Source organism: Pungitius pungitius, chromosome 8 (assembly GCF_949316345.1).
Source record: "Pungitius pungitius chromosome 8, fPunPun2.1, whole genome shotgun sequence".
NCBI classification, from domain to species: Eukaryota; Metazoa; Chordata; class Actinopteri; order Perciformes; family Gasterosteidae; genus Pungitius; species Pungitius pungitius.
Window position 1 is genome coordinate 3,975,110 of NC_084907.1, and position 15,791 is coordinate 3,990,900.

Below are 15,791 nucleotides of genomic sequence, written 5' to 3' on the forward strand. Positions count from 1 at the left end.
TTTGTTGATTGACTCTTAAAGCTTTTGATGCTTTCTTACAGCCATCAGTTGCTAAATGCAACAGTCCCTTTGAAATGGACCCGTTCCTTTTGCAACTCTAAATGTCTTCTGACGTCATCGGTGAGTATATGTGGAAAAAAATACAATCTCCGGCATAAAAGGGACAAGAACTCCATGTGAAATGCTATTTATCCACTTTTACTGGGACCAAGTATTACAGAGGGATGTAAGGGTACAAGCAGAAGGCTTTATGCAACTTTAGACTATATGCAACATTTAAAATAAAGATTTGAGTAGCATTCAGATGACTATAATGATGTGTCCACAGAGCAGCAGCACCAGCTCCCATTTTGATGAGTCTCTATTTGCTGATGCTTCATTTTAGCAGGAGATATACAGCACTTTACTTTGATCCGTGTCCCTGGACATGAAAAACCCGGAAAAACCTCAAACTGTTTGGGCAGATGATGAAATGTCTCCATCAGATGAAGGGTTCTCGTGTCCCTGGGGGGAAGCATCATGGCTCTAATGAATAAAGAAAAAATAACAATAATGGTTATATAAAATTAGCTTAATGATGTTTAACTGTGTGAAATAAATTGCTTCATTACCAGATGTTCCTTGTTTGACTTTAGAATAAACTGATTCCTCTTCTGCCACACATCTGGATTTTCCTACCAATGAATAGATTTTATTTTTGTATGTTTGCCAGCTGTGCCCTAGTTAAAAATAATGTACTGATATACGTTGTTATCAGGATAATAAAACAAAAGCCCCCAAAAGATGATAACATTAAGCAGGTTACAAAAATAGAGTTTTATACTTTCATTTATTTACTGGATGGAGACAGATCTCACATCACAAGGTGTTAATACTTGATGTGGACTTACCTTCATTCTTCTTTCCAGTGGGGGGGTGAACCTGGGCATACGTCACATCGTCATCTAAAGACACATTTTCAGTTTAATCAGGACGGATGGATAAATATACATTAATTAAATGTGGCATCTGTTGAGGGTAGGCTGCCGTTTTCCCCATCCTGTGTGTTTGCATCTTCCTTCCTTCCCCCCCGTGTGTCCGTCTGTGCCGTCTGACTCCACCTGCAAGAGGCGTGGCCATCCATCCTGCTCCATTCTACACAGCTGGTCCCACATCCCATCATTCACCTCTGCATCATTTAGACCCGGCTGTTCACCCCTCCAGCTCAGATCGTTACATTCCCCGACGTGGTGACGTGGCTCAGTGTCACAGCTCGTGTTGTCGAGGTGACTCTAGTTGTTCTGTCTGTCTGACCTCTGTTCCTCAGAGAAGATTCAGCTCTTCACCCGTTCCTTACCTGCCGTACCGCCTGCCTCACCTGGATTCCACTACAGAGCTCCGTGGGATCTGACGCTCCCCGGTTCCCTCGGACTTTGACCCCTTCCCCGAAAACCCCGGCCTTCAGCCTCACTGGTTCACATCCCTTTGGAGCTTTGCTGTCAATAAATTATTTGAACTGCTTGTTGGTGTCCTGCGTGGAATCTCTGTGTGCTGAGTCACATGTAACATCATCCCCCTTATGGTCATTACAAAGAGCTGTCTAAAAGTCTAAACGTTGTTATGTACTTGTATGTAGGATGTGTACATTGTTGACATGGACCACGTTGGATGACAGTATGAACGTATTAAACCAGAGCAGGTAGCACCTGTTAAACCCTCTGAAGGCTCTGTTGGTGTTGACTGTACCTGCAGCTGATGGAATCCTCACATTGGAGTAAACGGGGCTCTCGTCTGGTTCATCGTGCTTCTCTGTCACAAAGACCACATGAAGGACTTTAATTAAGAAGAACTAAAATATCAAAGGTAATTCTCACTATAAAAAGTAAATCACCTACCCTTCTTTTTAAGGTTTTTGAACTGAATCACAGAATATGTGAAGCTGGATTCATCTGAAATTAGAAATTGTTGTTTAATTCAAGAGATTTTGCATTGAATTTAAATCATCTCTTTCTAGTATTTAACAGGATGTACTGCACCATGTTCAGGTTCTTCAGAGCCTCTGATTGTTTCATAGAGACAAGAATCACCTGCAGAGCATTGAGGATAAAGACGAGGTCGTATCAATCATTAGAAACATTTTGTATGAATTATATAATCTTCTTAAACACATAACTAGAAATGGAAATGTTACCATTAAAGTAAAGAACAAATTATTAAATAAATCAGAATTTAAAGCTGACCATGAAGAATAGAAGCGTAATGTCCGTCCTGAGTTTCCCCCTGGTTGATCATGTGGGCTGCAGCTGGGCTCTGATTGGTCCTCTGAGACCTTGTGGGTCCAAAACATGAAGTAAACACAGAGGATTGAATGAGGAACATGTAAAGTCCTGCTGCCATGTTCAGAGTGAGAGAAGAGAGGCTTGTACCAACCTGCTGAGGCTTGAAGCTGAAGAAAAAGGTTTCACATTGATCATTAATTAGTGTGTGTAATAATATCTGTGACTTTGACTCATTTCAGTGAAATCAGTCTGATATCAGAAGGAAAAGATCTCACCTTTTGACTTTCTGTAGCGACACAGAAACAGCAGCAGGAGAAGAATCAGTAAAAGTCCAGAAACCAGACCAACAACCAACAGCACAGGAAACACAGAGCGTGGTGCTGCTTCTTCAGGATCTACACACAAGTACACACAACCATGAAGAGATACACAAGTAATAATAATACATTTTATTTATAACACACTCTTCATCAACAGATCTCAGAGGGCCACAGAGCCACAAAAAATACTAAAACAAAGTAAAAGGTAGTAAAACATAGATACTAGTGTTGTATTAAACAAAGTACTTTAACACATACACTCAAATACACAAACATGAACCCTTGATCACACAATATTCACCTTTAACTGCTGCTCATGTCACATTTAAAAATATATTTTTAAACTTAATTGTCACCCAAAAAACAAATAGTTTTTTTTAAGATAACTTCTAATTCAGTTAAATCTTTAGTAACTCAGCCTGTAACACATGTTACTAAACTCGTACTCACACGTCACTGACAACCAGCTCTCTGCTGAGGTCAAAGTCTCCAAACCTCGAGGTGAATGTCCCTCAGTCACAGGACGGACAGAACTCACCAGGATGACATCACCACCTGTAAAGAGACCAGAGGACAGGAAGTCAAAGAAGCTGATGTCCAATGAAGAGAAGACATTTATAGTTTACATTTGTTATTCACATTCATACAGCAGCTGAGCCAATAGCTGCATTTCGGGGATGAAAGAGACAGCCCTTTGGTGACGTACATGCTCACAGTTACATCTTTAATTAATGCTCAATATGTGGGAGACAAATGTCCACTTGGTGGCAGTGAGCTACAGAATGGTCTAAAAGGGACAAACTGAAGCAGATAACTCTACAGCTCGTCCTGGTTTAAAGTCAATGGTGGACGTCTATGGTCATAAAGAGGAAAGTCAACCACAAAGACATGTTGGACAATACAGAGAAATGATACTGAGACAAAGTCAATGTTGAGTTAAACTCATTAAGTCACATTAAAAATGTCAGTACTCTATAATAAGATGTGTAAATACTTTAGATATAAAACCTTTAATGAATATAAACTCACTGTTTATAGTGATGTTGGCTGCATTGCTGTACTGGGTTTCAGACTCACACCAGTACACTCCACTACTCGCTCTAGTGCTGGTGTTGCATGTGGATCCAGTCATTTCTCCCCAGTTAGAACAGGATGACACTCTACCATCTTTATCAGCCTTCACCACTCTCCACTCAGTAGAGGTTCCCTCACAGCTCAGTGACAGTGACTCTGTGCTGAAGTGCTGCAGTCTGTGAGGACTCACTGTGAGAGACGCTGCTGGATTCACACCTGAAGACACATCATTAGGAGACACACACAGGACAAACAATGTCAACACAAAAAGGACATTTATTCCCTTGTGCAGGAATATAAAAGTGTGAACAAACTCACCTCCAGACCAGACAAACTTCACAAAACTTAACCATGTGTAAAACACAGGATCTCCTCTTCCAGCTCTGCACACATATCCTGCTGTGTGTGTCTGTCCATGAAGAATGTAGGAACCCTGTTCAGTCCCAGTGGTGCTACCAGCTAGAAGCTCATAGGTGTAGGAGGATGACAGTTTGGGAACAGCCTTATACCAGAAGAACCTCCATCCTGCAGACGGAGGTCCAACACTGCAGGTCAGAGTCACTGAGTCTCCAGGACTCGGCCATGATGGAGACACTGTGAGGACAGGCTGAGGGACATCTGTTGGAAAGAGGTTTCACAGAATAAAGACGTGTTATGATGAGTCCTTGGTGGATTACTTTCACTGCTGATGTCCTCTGTCTTTTTATCTGTCTTCAACTGTGTTCAACAGGTGTTTGGGGACAATGTCTTTAAACACAGTAACTCAATTATAATTTAACGTGGTAAATTTAAATGTATGTAATAAATAATAAAAGGTTCACTGAGTAATGAGTACATTTCACCTGAAGGAGGCGCCACTCTACTGATGTGTTTGATCCATTTAAGTTTTAATGAATCAATAAGTGATTTATAATGAATCAATACGGATAAAATATGGGATGTTTGTCTTTTTTTTCAGGGTTAATTAATTGATCCTTTTAAACAAAGCTCAGCTAATTAATCAGCATCAGTGTCAACTTCCTCTTAAACTAGTTAACATTCATTAATTATCACTACATTATATTACATTAACACTTCATCAAACAGGTTTATTAAATCAACACGTCTCATTAATATAAAAGTGCTTTAATGAACTCGTCGTGATGGTAAAACTTTGATCACTTACCTGAAACACTTAGAGAGACTTTATTACTTTCTCTTCTAACGTAGGGAGGGAACTTGTGATCAGCAACACACTGATATTCACCACTATGTTCTCTAGTTAGAGATGATAATGTAAATCTATTTGGTGCTTTGTAGGAAAACCAATGATCATTACTACTGAATGTATAATACCAGTCAGCATTGTTTCCTTCCCTTGAGTCACATATGAAGGTAACTTCCTCTCCAGTAAATAAAGGGGACCAGTTTGGCTCAAAATGCAGCAAAACATCTAGAAACAAACACAACATGCAAAGAATGAATAGTGTTTTCTTTCTTGTATTCATCATAAATTAACCAAAGAGAACAGAAACATTAAATGTAAAATAGTGATAGAAGGTGTTGAATCGTCTCGAGTGAAAGTATCAAAAGAAAGAAAGTTGTATAAAAACCTTGAGCGTGTCCACAGTGGAGGAGAATATTCAGCACTAAAATAAAGTGAGAAACATCATCAAGCATCATCAAAGTGACAGAAAGTCTTCACTTCAACAGAGAAAGTACTCACAGAAAAGCCCCCACACAGCAAACAAAGTGTGTCCCATCCTCACGTCCTCACGTCCTCTCTGACTCTCTGACTCGCTGCTTGTGAGAAACGCTTCGTGTCAAGAGACAGTTTGAAAGGTGTGAAACATGCAGAGAAACGTGGAAATGCAGACAACAGATGAACATCACATGTGAGCTTTTCTCGAACTTCTGCTTCTGTTTAGGATCCATTCTTTATTCCACAGAAGCACATTTTATTTCAAATGTGACCCACAGAAAGGTGTTCTAGCATTTCAGAATAAATATAAAAACCCTGTGAGACAAAGAAGTGAATCACTGAAGCTCGCTGAAACAGACCAAAAGAAATCCACCAACTTTTAATTAGACTTAAATGTAGTAAGTGAGACGTTTGATTTGATCAATCATGAATTATAAGTATTTAAAAGCTTTCAAAGTATAACAATATTTGGAGTTTGTTTATCTTTGTATATTTTGCAATAGAAAAATAAACTCTACATTCAACTCTACATTTAGAGAAGTTATACATCGGCAGCAAAACCTTTAAATAACTTTAAAAGAGGAAATAGTTAAGACGCCTTCACAGGCCACCTCATTTGCATAAGACGAAATGGATTAAATGGAGATAAGAATGTCCAACAACTCTTTAGTTCCTCATCTGCAAAACATGTTGAGAGAAAACAATTCAGTTTAATACATATCTGTATGATAAACCTTGTGAATAATAACCTTGGGTCTTGGATCCGGGGCTGGGGTCGTGGGTCTTTGCGACCCTGCTAGCTGGACGATGGCGGCACGTAGCTGAGCAGTTACACCCAGGAGACGGTCGAAATACGGGTCGACACCGAGGGAGGGCCGCCAGAACGGGTGCTGGGAACCCCACTCCGCTGAGTCCTGCTTTGGTGGCGTCATTCTGTCAGGACGCGGGTGCGAGGGCAAGGAGGGAGGACTCAGACGCGGAGTATTGGAAAAAATAAAAGGACTTTAATAGTCAAAAACTCGAAATCAAAATCACTCCAACCAAAAAAAAAGGGCCTGAAGGAGGCAAAAACAAAACAGGGACCTGGACTTAAAATCCACAAGCGACTTACTTGACATGACACGGTCAACATGTAATGACGCCACACGAGACAAGAGACAAGAGACTCACAGGGCTTAAATACACAAGGGAGGTGCAGGTGATTGGACACAGGTGGAAACGATCATTGACACGGCAGACAATTACGGGGGAAGACAAGGCAGGAAGTGAAGTTACCCAGGAACACCAGAGACATGAAAACTACAAAATAAGACAAGAAGCAGACCCAAACTGTGACACATTTAGAGAAGTTATACATCGGCAGCAAAACCTTTAAATAACTTTAAAAGAGGAAATAGTTAAGACGCCTTCACAGGCCACCTCATTTGCATAAGACGAAATGGAGGAAATGGAGATAAGAATTTCCAACATCTCTTTAGTTCCTCATCTGCAAAACATGTTGAGAGAAAACAATTCAGTTTAATACATATCTGTATTATAAACCTTGTGAATAATAACCGTAATAAACCGTCTTCTTATGATTCTGTTTGAATGACCCGTAATAAAAAGTTCATACATTAACGAATGTAATCATGTTTGTTCTGGTAGTCGTGACATTGACAGATTTCTTTTTAACAGTGACTTTAATGCGGCCTTTTGGATTTTAGGCTCAAACTCCAACAAACACCTCACAGCTGAATGTTTTCACAGAAGAATCAGTTCTTGTGACGCTGATTTAAAAGAAAAAGACAAAATAAAAGCAAAAGGATGAAATGAAACAAACTGTTTACATACATTGTGCTTTAAAGAAAACTCTGCAGCCAAAATGTGAGAAGAAGAACCACAAGGCTTCTCAAAATAACCTTTATTCCTTCTGTTGAAGAATAAAAGACGTGTTGCTGTGGGTTGTGTGGTATCACATGACCACGTTCACACCAGGGCTCATCCGCTTCTACAGAGGTGTCTGACTCTGTGATGTTTGATATCATGTTTTAATTCTAAGAAGTACAAATTTAAATGAGTTCCATAAACTGCACAAACAAATCATTGAGACCTGATGCAGTGGACCTGTGCATGAGAGCAGTGCACGTGATGAAGACCTGAGCAGATGGTTGTAGATCTTGGAGCTCGCTGCCAGGAATTGAACAAAAAGGGTTTTTAAAAGTTGAACCTGTCAGGGAGGGACACAGCTTTTGGATAATGTGTCTCCTGCGTCACCTGGACATGGAGACCGGGGACAGAACCCGAGCAGGCCCAGTCTGGACTAAAGGAGGACTCACAGGTGCTGATCAGAGACTCTGGCGGCCCCTTGTGGTCCTCTGAGGACATTTCACATTGTGATTGGATGTCATTTTTCTTTCTACTTGGTCAGATCAACACCACAAGTATTGATACTAATCTTTGTTCCTGCTATTGACTTTGCCAGGATCAATATGAAAGATGATAATCAGGGTCTATAGTGATGCACTCACCTCATGAGATATGATTATTAGATATAGATATTAGAGTTTATACATATATGTACATACCAGATGTCATGGAATCATGGTATCCAATACATCTAATGTCTTCCATAGATTTAGATCTTTTGATATGTGTATTTACTGTTACTCACTTTATCTGCTCAGTGACGCTCAAACAAGACAAACAGGAAGTGTCTTTACCTTCATTTCATAGAGATCTTCTGGATGTTCACCTCTTTACTCTTGTGGGTCCTTTGAGTCCTCTGTCACGTCTTCACACTCTACCTGGAAGTTTGACCTATTTTGTTATTATTTGGATTCATTCAGTCATCACAGCTTTATTTTCAGCTCAAATACTATTTAACAATAGAGTAAAAAATAAGGCTAAATAACTCCCCATTGCCCAGAATGATTGACTTTACAGGGACGTCCACCCCTTCAGGCTCTGGGATCATCAGGCCTCCCGTTGTTCACAGGTTCACTGCATATCAGGATGTTTTGTGATGATTGTGTTTACGTGTGAGAGCTGGCGTGCAGCCCCATATTTGGGCATGTTGATGTTTCCTGTTTTTCTACATTTGACCCTGAGAGTGTGTGCAGCTTTTTATCAACATGTTCGTGTGCTCCGGGCCAGACGAGGCCTCCACTCACTTTCATTATTCAATTATTATTTAACTGTATTTACAGTCTAGCGTGTACATGCATGATTCTATTTATTACTCAACATTAGTTTTTATTTTTTATTTTAGTGATGTGTCGGTCGCGAACGAAACGGCTCTTTGACGTGAACGACGGGAGCCGCTTCGGTTTTTTTGTTTTGTTTCGCTCTCTCTCAAGCCGCATCTGATTGGTCAACATGTGTGACGTCATCGCTGCGCTGCGCTGAGCAGAGGGGGGCGGGGCGGGAGTTACACACGCAGCACGCGAACAGGAGGCAGACGAGGTCGGATGCAGTTTTTCTCTGGCTGGAGGCGTGGACCGGGAGGTGGCAGAGGGAAGTGACGTAGGAGGAAGCGAGTCAGGCGAGATGGAAGTAGGTGGCGGGAAAGAGAGAGAGTGGGAGACCGTGCGGAAAAAGAAACGTCCAAAGATCCAAAGTGACCAATCGGATGACAGTGAATATGCTGATAGAGGAGAACCAATAGAGAGGAGAAGGGATGAATACAAGGTCATCGTTAAATTGACGCAAGAAGGGGCTTCTTTTGGTGAGTGGAATCCAATCCGGCTCACTAAATCCATACATAAGGAAATTGGAGAGATAAAGAGTGCTAAAGTATGGAATGCCGTTTTAGTCAAAATTAAATAAATGACCAAATACACGGTAATGCATAATGACACAGCATTTCATGATAAATAAATGAATAAATACACGGTAATGCATAATGACACGTACTCGGTAATGCATAATGACACGTACTCGGTAATGCATAATGACACGTACTCGGTAATGCATAATGACACAGCATTTCATTTCACGTTCTTATATGCAAATCAGGGGGCGTGGCTATCTATCACATTCAGAACAGACGACAGAGCCGTGTGCCGTCGACACCGCTAGCGAACGCGGAAGCACCCCCCTCCCCCTAGCATGCTAGCATTAGCGGATCAAATCGATCAACATGGGTTATCTGCAGATACTATTTTGACACATATTGAGGGTTTTTTGGAAATACTAGGGCTTGCGGTTCCCACTTCGGCAGCTCTAGACTGCGGTCAACTCAGGCGACACTCGGATATCCGTGGTCAACTCAGCCGACACTTGAATTTTAGTGCACGTTTATGCTGACATTTACGGTATTGAGCAAGTAACCGGACCAAACTTTGAGAAATTGTACCGTAAATGTCAGCATAAACGTGCACTAAAATTCAAGTGTCGGCTGAGTTGACCACGGATATCCGAGTGTCGCCTGAGTTGACCGCAGTCTAGAGCTGCCGAAGTGGGAACCGCAAGCCCTAGTATTTCCAAAAAACCCTCAATATGTGTCAAAATAGTATCTGCAGATAACCCATGTTGATCGATTTGATCCGCTAATGCTAGCATGCTAGGGGGGGGGGGTGCTTCCGCGTTCGCTAGCGGTGTCGACGGCACACGGCTCTGTCGTCTGTTCTGAATGTGATAGATAGCCACGCCCCCTGATTTGCATATAAGAACGTGAAATGAAATGCTGTGTCATTATGCATTACCGAGTACCGTGTCATTATGCATTACCGAGTACGTGTCATTATGCATTACCGAGTACGTGTCATTATGCATTACCGAGTACCGTGTCATTATGCATTACCGAGTACGTGTCATTATGCATTACCGAGTACGTGTCATTATGCATTACCGTGTATTTATTCATTTATTTATCATGAAATGCTGTGTCATTATGCATTACCGTGTATTTGGTCATTTATTTAATTTTGACTAAAACGGCATTCCATACTAAAGTGCTGAGAAATGGATCATTGCTGATAATGTGCAGGGATGGAGGACAACAAGGGAGAGCAATTAGGATGAATACGATAAATAGCAAGAAAGTGCAATGTTCCATGGCTGGTGACAAAAAACTAGTCTGGGGGGTCATCTCAGGAGTCCCAGTCAATGTATCCGAGGACGATGTTAAAACAAACGTAAGTAATGCAAAAATAATTGCGGTCAAACGGATTCAATCGAACAGAAATGGGATTAAAAGTGACAGCCTTTCAGTTTTGATCACCTTTGGGGAGGGGAAACTACCAGAAAAAATATACATTGGATACTTGTGTTATGAGGTCAGGCCGTTCATCCCCCCTCCACTCAGATGTTACAAGTGTCAGAAATTTGGACATGTGGCGGCTGTGTGTAAAGGAAACCAAAGGTGTGGAAGATGCGGAGGAGACCACGAGTACGGCAAATGCGCCAAAGGAGCAAAGCTGAAATGCTGCAATTGCGGCGGAGAGCACAGCTCGGCGTACGGTGGGTGTGAGGTGAGCAAAAGAGCAGCACAGGTACAGCGAGTCAAAGTGTGTCAGGGAATCAGTTATGCAGAGGCAGCAAAGAAGGTTTCAGGGGACACACAGGTAACAAGGGAAAATAAAACCGTGAGCAAAGATCGGGAGAAATGTGAAGGATGCGACAAACTGAAGGAGGAAACGCTGCTAGTAAAAAAGAATGACTTTGTGCTCTTTGTGGCGCAAGTTATTAATTGTTCGGCACAGACAAAAAGCCGCAACGAAAGGATAAAAATAATTGTTAGATCTGCTGAAAAGTACCTGGAAGTGGAAGGACTAAAGTGGGAAACAGAGACATACTAGATGAAGAAACACAACCATCTCAGACATGGGCTGGATCTTCCTAATGGTGCTTATTATATTACAATGGAAGGCGAAAAGCTTAACAGCAAATGGACAGGAGTTTAAAAAATACATAGATAATTTAAATGAGAAACCTAATGTAATATGTATCCAAGAGACATGGTTAAAACCACAATGGGATTTTGGGATTAAAGGGTACTCTGTTGTTAGAAGAGATCGGGAATCTGGCAAAGGTGGAGGAGTGGCAACATTCATACAGAATGAGGTGAGTTATAAGATAATGCAGGTTAATACGGAGCATGAATCAACTGTGGTTAAGGTGTGGACTGAAAGAGGTGATATAGATATAATTAACTTTTATAATCCATGTGGGAAGATAAGCAAAGGTATATTAGAGGAGGTAAGGGGAGCAGTACAAAACAATGTAATATGGTGTGGGGATTTCAACTCTCATAATACCTTATGGGGAAGCAAGAGCACAGATGCAAATGGTGTTGAGGTGGAAGAATTTTTAGATGATCACGGTTTGGTGTGTCTCAATAACGGGGAAGGAACACGATATAATAGTATTCAAAATACAGAGGCAGCACTTGACCTAACACTTGCAAACAGTACTTTAGCAGGTGTAAGCACATGGAGAGGGCTAGAACATACGACAATGGGTAGCGACCACTATCCCATAGTGACTAAAGTTGGGGAAACAATGTATTATGAGAAAAGAGAGAAAATTCCTAAATGGAAGTTGGAAAGAGCAAACTGGGATAGTTACAGAGAAATAAGTGCAACAAGATGTGGGGGAATTAAAGAAGGTTATCAAATGGATATAGATATATTTAATGGTGAATTAGTTCATGAAATAACTGTCTGCTGAGGAGACAATCCCTAAAAGTGCAGGAACCAAACGTACCAAGAATGTTCCCTGGTGGAATTATGAATGTAGGAAAGCTGTAAAAAACAGAAATAAGGCATTCAGGAAAATTAAGCAACTTCATTCCCAGGAGGCGTTGATCCATTATAAGAGGGCACAGGCAATAGTAAGGAAAACAATAAGAACCCAAAAACGCACATTCTGGAGGCAATATTGTAGCAGCATTGGAAGAGAGGTCCAGCTGTCAGACGTGTGGGGCATGATCAGGAGAATGGGGGGGATCAGAAGGAATTATAAGTTACCAGTGATGAACAGTGGGGACAAAATGGCGGTCAGCAGTAAAGAAAAGGCTGAACTTCTAGCACACACGTTTAGGAAGGTGCACAGCTCTGACAACCTAACCGATGAGGCCAGACACTGGAGGGATAAGGCATGTTTGGAGAATTCCAAAATACTAGAAAAGAAAGAATCAGAAGACCCGATAGACCTGCCATAGAACTTTGGCATTTTTTTTATCCCTCTGTAGAGTGTATAAATAAGTATATAATAAAAATGTGATATAGTGCTATGTTAAAAAGAAGTCAGTGAAGGTGGATGATATTAAATGGTAAAGTGCCCATCTGTAGACCTATCCCCATAGAGCACTGTACGTAACAAGGGGTATTTCATAAGATAATCTGCATAGTTTTCTGAAGATAAAAACCCCTTAATGGGAATTAAATGTATTTAATTAAATCCAGTTCCCAATAACAAAGCTGTGTTCAGTAACAAATAGATAATATTTTAGATCTCTCAGTACGATTGTGACAAAAAGGAAGAGGCATTCGGATCCATTTGCAGTACTTTATTCACGCAGGCAAGACAGCAGCGAAATACCGACATAAAACCCCAAAAGCAGCCAAAGTGCAGGGGCAACCCCATGGTCGAAAGGCAGAGCCCACAAAGGCCCGGGGGTCCAAAACTATAACAAAGTCCAAGTCGAAAATCACAAGCTCCAAACAGAAAATACTCTAGAGACTGAACATCGGTGCAACAAGACTTCAAATGAACAGAGGACAGAGTCTAGATAAAGGGGAGCTGATGGCACACAGGTGATTCTAATACAGTGATTAGGGAGGGTAACGAGAGCAGAGGTGGATGATGGGAGATGCAGTCCTAGTACTCTGGAGAGAGGGACCTGGTGAAAGCAGGAGGAGGCTTTGTCGGGCGTTCAGTGACAACGATAAAGAAAGCCGAAAGGAGTTTGTTGATTTACTCTTAAAGCTTTTGATGCTTTCTTACAGCCATCAGTTGCTAAATGCAACAGTCCCTTTGAAATGGACCCGTTCCTTTTGCAACTCTAAATGTCTTCTGACGTCATCGGTGAGTATATGTGGAAAAAAATACAATCTCAGGCATAAAAGGGACAAGAACTCCATGTGAAATTCTATTTATCCACTTTTACTGGGACCAAGTATTACAGAGGGATGTAAGGGTACAAGCAGAAGGCTTTATGCAACTTTAGACTATATGCAACATTTAAAATAAAGATTTGAGTAGCATTCAGAAGACTATAATGATGTGTCCACAGAGCAGCAGCACCAGCTCCCATTTTGATGAGTCTCTATTTGCTGATGCTTCATTTTAGCAGGAGATATACAGCACTTTACTTTGATCCGTGTCCCTGGACGTGAAAAACCCTGAAAAACCTCAAACTGTTTGGGCAGATGATGAAATGTCTCCATCAGATGAAGGGTTCTCGTGTCCCTGGGGGGAAGCATCATGGCTCTAATGAATAAAGAAAAAATAACAATAATGGTTATATAAAATTAGCTTAATGACGTTTAACTATGTGAAATACATGGCTTTATTACCAGATGTTCCTGGTTTGACTTGAGAATAAACAGATTCCTCTTCTGTCTCACATCTGGATTTTCCTACCAATGAAAAGATTTTATTTTGTATAATTGCCAGCTGTGCCCTAGTTAAAAATAATAATTTACTGATATACGTTGTTATCAGGATTACAAAACAAAAAACCCCAAAGAAGATAACATTAAGCAGGTTACAATAATATTTGAAGTAGGAATAGACAGAAATAATTTAAGAATATTATATTTAACTACTGGATGGAGACAGAACTCACATCACAAGGTGTTAATACCTGATGTGGACTTACCTTCATTCTTCTTCTTTCCAGTGGGGGGGTGAACCTGGACAAACGTCACGTTGTCACCTAAAAACACAAGACACATTTTCAGTTTAATCAGGACGGATGGATAAATATACATTAATTAAATGTGGCATCGGTCAGCTGCCGTTTTCCCCATCCTGTGTGTTTGCATCTTCCTTCCTTCCCCCCCGTGTGTCCGTCTGTGACGTCTGACTCCACCTGCAAGAGGCGTGGCCATCCATCCTGCTCCATTCTACACAGCGGGTCCCACATCCCATGATTCACCTCTGCATCATTTAGACCCGGGCTGTTCACCCCTCCAGCTCAGATCGTTACATTCCCCGACGTGGTGACGTGGCTCAGTGTCACAGCTCGTGTTGTCGAGGTGACTCTAGTTGTTCTGTCTGTCTGACCTCTGTTCCTCAGAGAAGATTCAGCTCTTTACCCGTTCCTTACCTGCCGTACCGCCTGCCTCACCTGGATTCCACTATATACACTCCCTGGTTCCCTCGGACTTTGACCCCTTCCCCCAAAACCCCGGCCTTCAGCCTCACTGGTTCACCTCCCTTTGGAGTTTTGCTCTCAATAAATTATTTGAACTGCTTGTTGGTGTCCTGCGTGGAATCTCTGTGTGCTGAGTCACATGTAACATCATCCCCCTTATGGTCATTACAAAGAGCTGTCTAAAAGTCTAAACGTTGTTATGTACTTGTATGTAGGATGTGTACATTGTTGACATGAACCACGTTGGATGACAGTATGAACGTATTAAACCAGAGCAGGTAGCACCTGTTAAACCCTCTGAAGGCTCTGTTGGTGTTGACTGTACCTGCAGCTGATGGAATCCTCACATTGGAGTAAACGGGGCTCTCGTCTGGTTCATCGTGCTTCTCTGTCACAAAGACCACATGAAGGACTTTTATTAAGAAGAACTAAACTATCAAAGGGAATTCTCACTATTAAAGTAAATAACTTTTACAGTTTTTGAGCTCAACCACAGAATGTGTGAAGCTGGATTCATCTAAAGTACAAATTCTTGTTTAATTCAAGAGATTTAGCATTGAATTTAAATCATCTCTTTCTAGTATTTAACAGGATGTACTGCACCATGTTCAGGTTCTTCAGAGCCTCTGATTGTTTCATAGAGACAAGAATCACCTGCAGAGCAGTGAGGATGAAGACGAGGTCGTATCAATCATTAGAAACACTTTGTATGAATTATATAATCTTCTTAAACAGAAAACTAGAAATGGAAATGTTAACATTAACGTAAAGAACAAATTATGAAATAAATCAGAATTTAAAGCTGACCATAAAGAATAGAAGCGTAATGTCCGTCCTGAGTTTCCCCCTGGTTGATCATGTGGTCTGCAGCTGGGCTCTGATTGGTCCTCTGAGACCTTGTGGGTCCAAAACATGAAGTAAACACAGAGGATTGAATGAGGAACATGTAAAGTCCTGCTGCCATGTTCAGAGTGAGAGAAGAGAGGCTTGTACCAACCTGCTGAGGCTTGAAGCTGAAGAAAAAGGTTTCACATTGATCATTAATTAGTGTGTGTAATAATATCTGTGACTTTGACTCATTTCAGTGAAATCAGTCTGATATCAGAAGGAAAAGATCTCACCTTTTGACTTTCTGTAGCGACGCAGAAACAGCA

The 15,791-nt window shown here is 41.2% G+C and overlaps 1 long non-coding RNA gene across 1 annotated transcript; it reads right to left on the reverse strand.

Annotated features, from left to right (window-relative positions):
* Positions 1 to 4,020: 4,020 nt before the first annotated feature.
* LOC134132299 (uncharacterized) lies at positions 4,021 to 5,816 on the reverse strand. Its single transcript, XR_009956849.1, has 3 exons — positions 5,358 to 5,816; positions 5,245 to 5,280; positions 4,021 to 5,084 (listed from the first exon to the last, which is right to left on the reverse strand). It is a non-coding gene; the product is annotated as an uncharacterized LOC134132299 (long non-coding RNA).
* Positions 5,817 to 15,791: the final 9,975 nt, after the last annotated feature.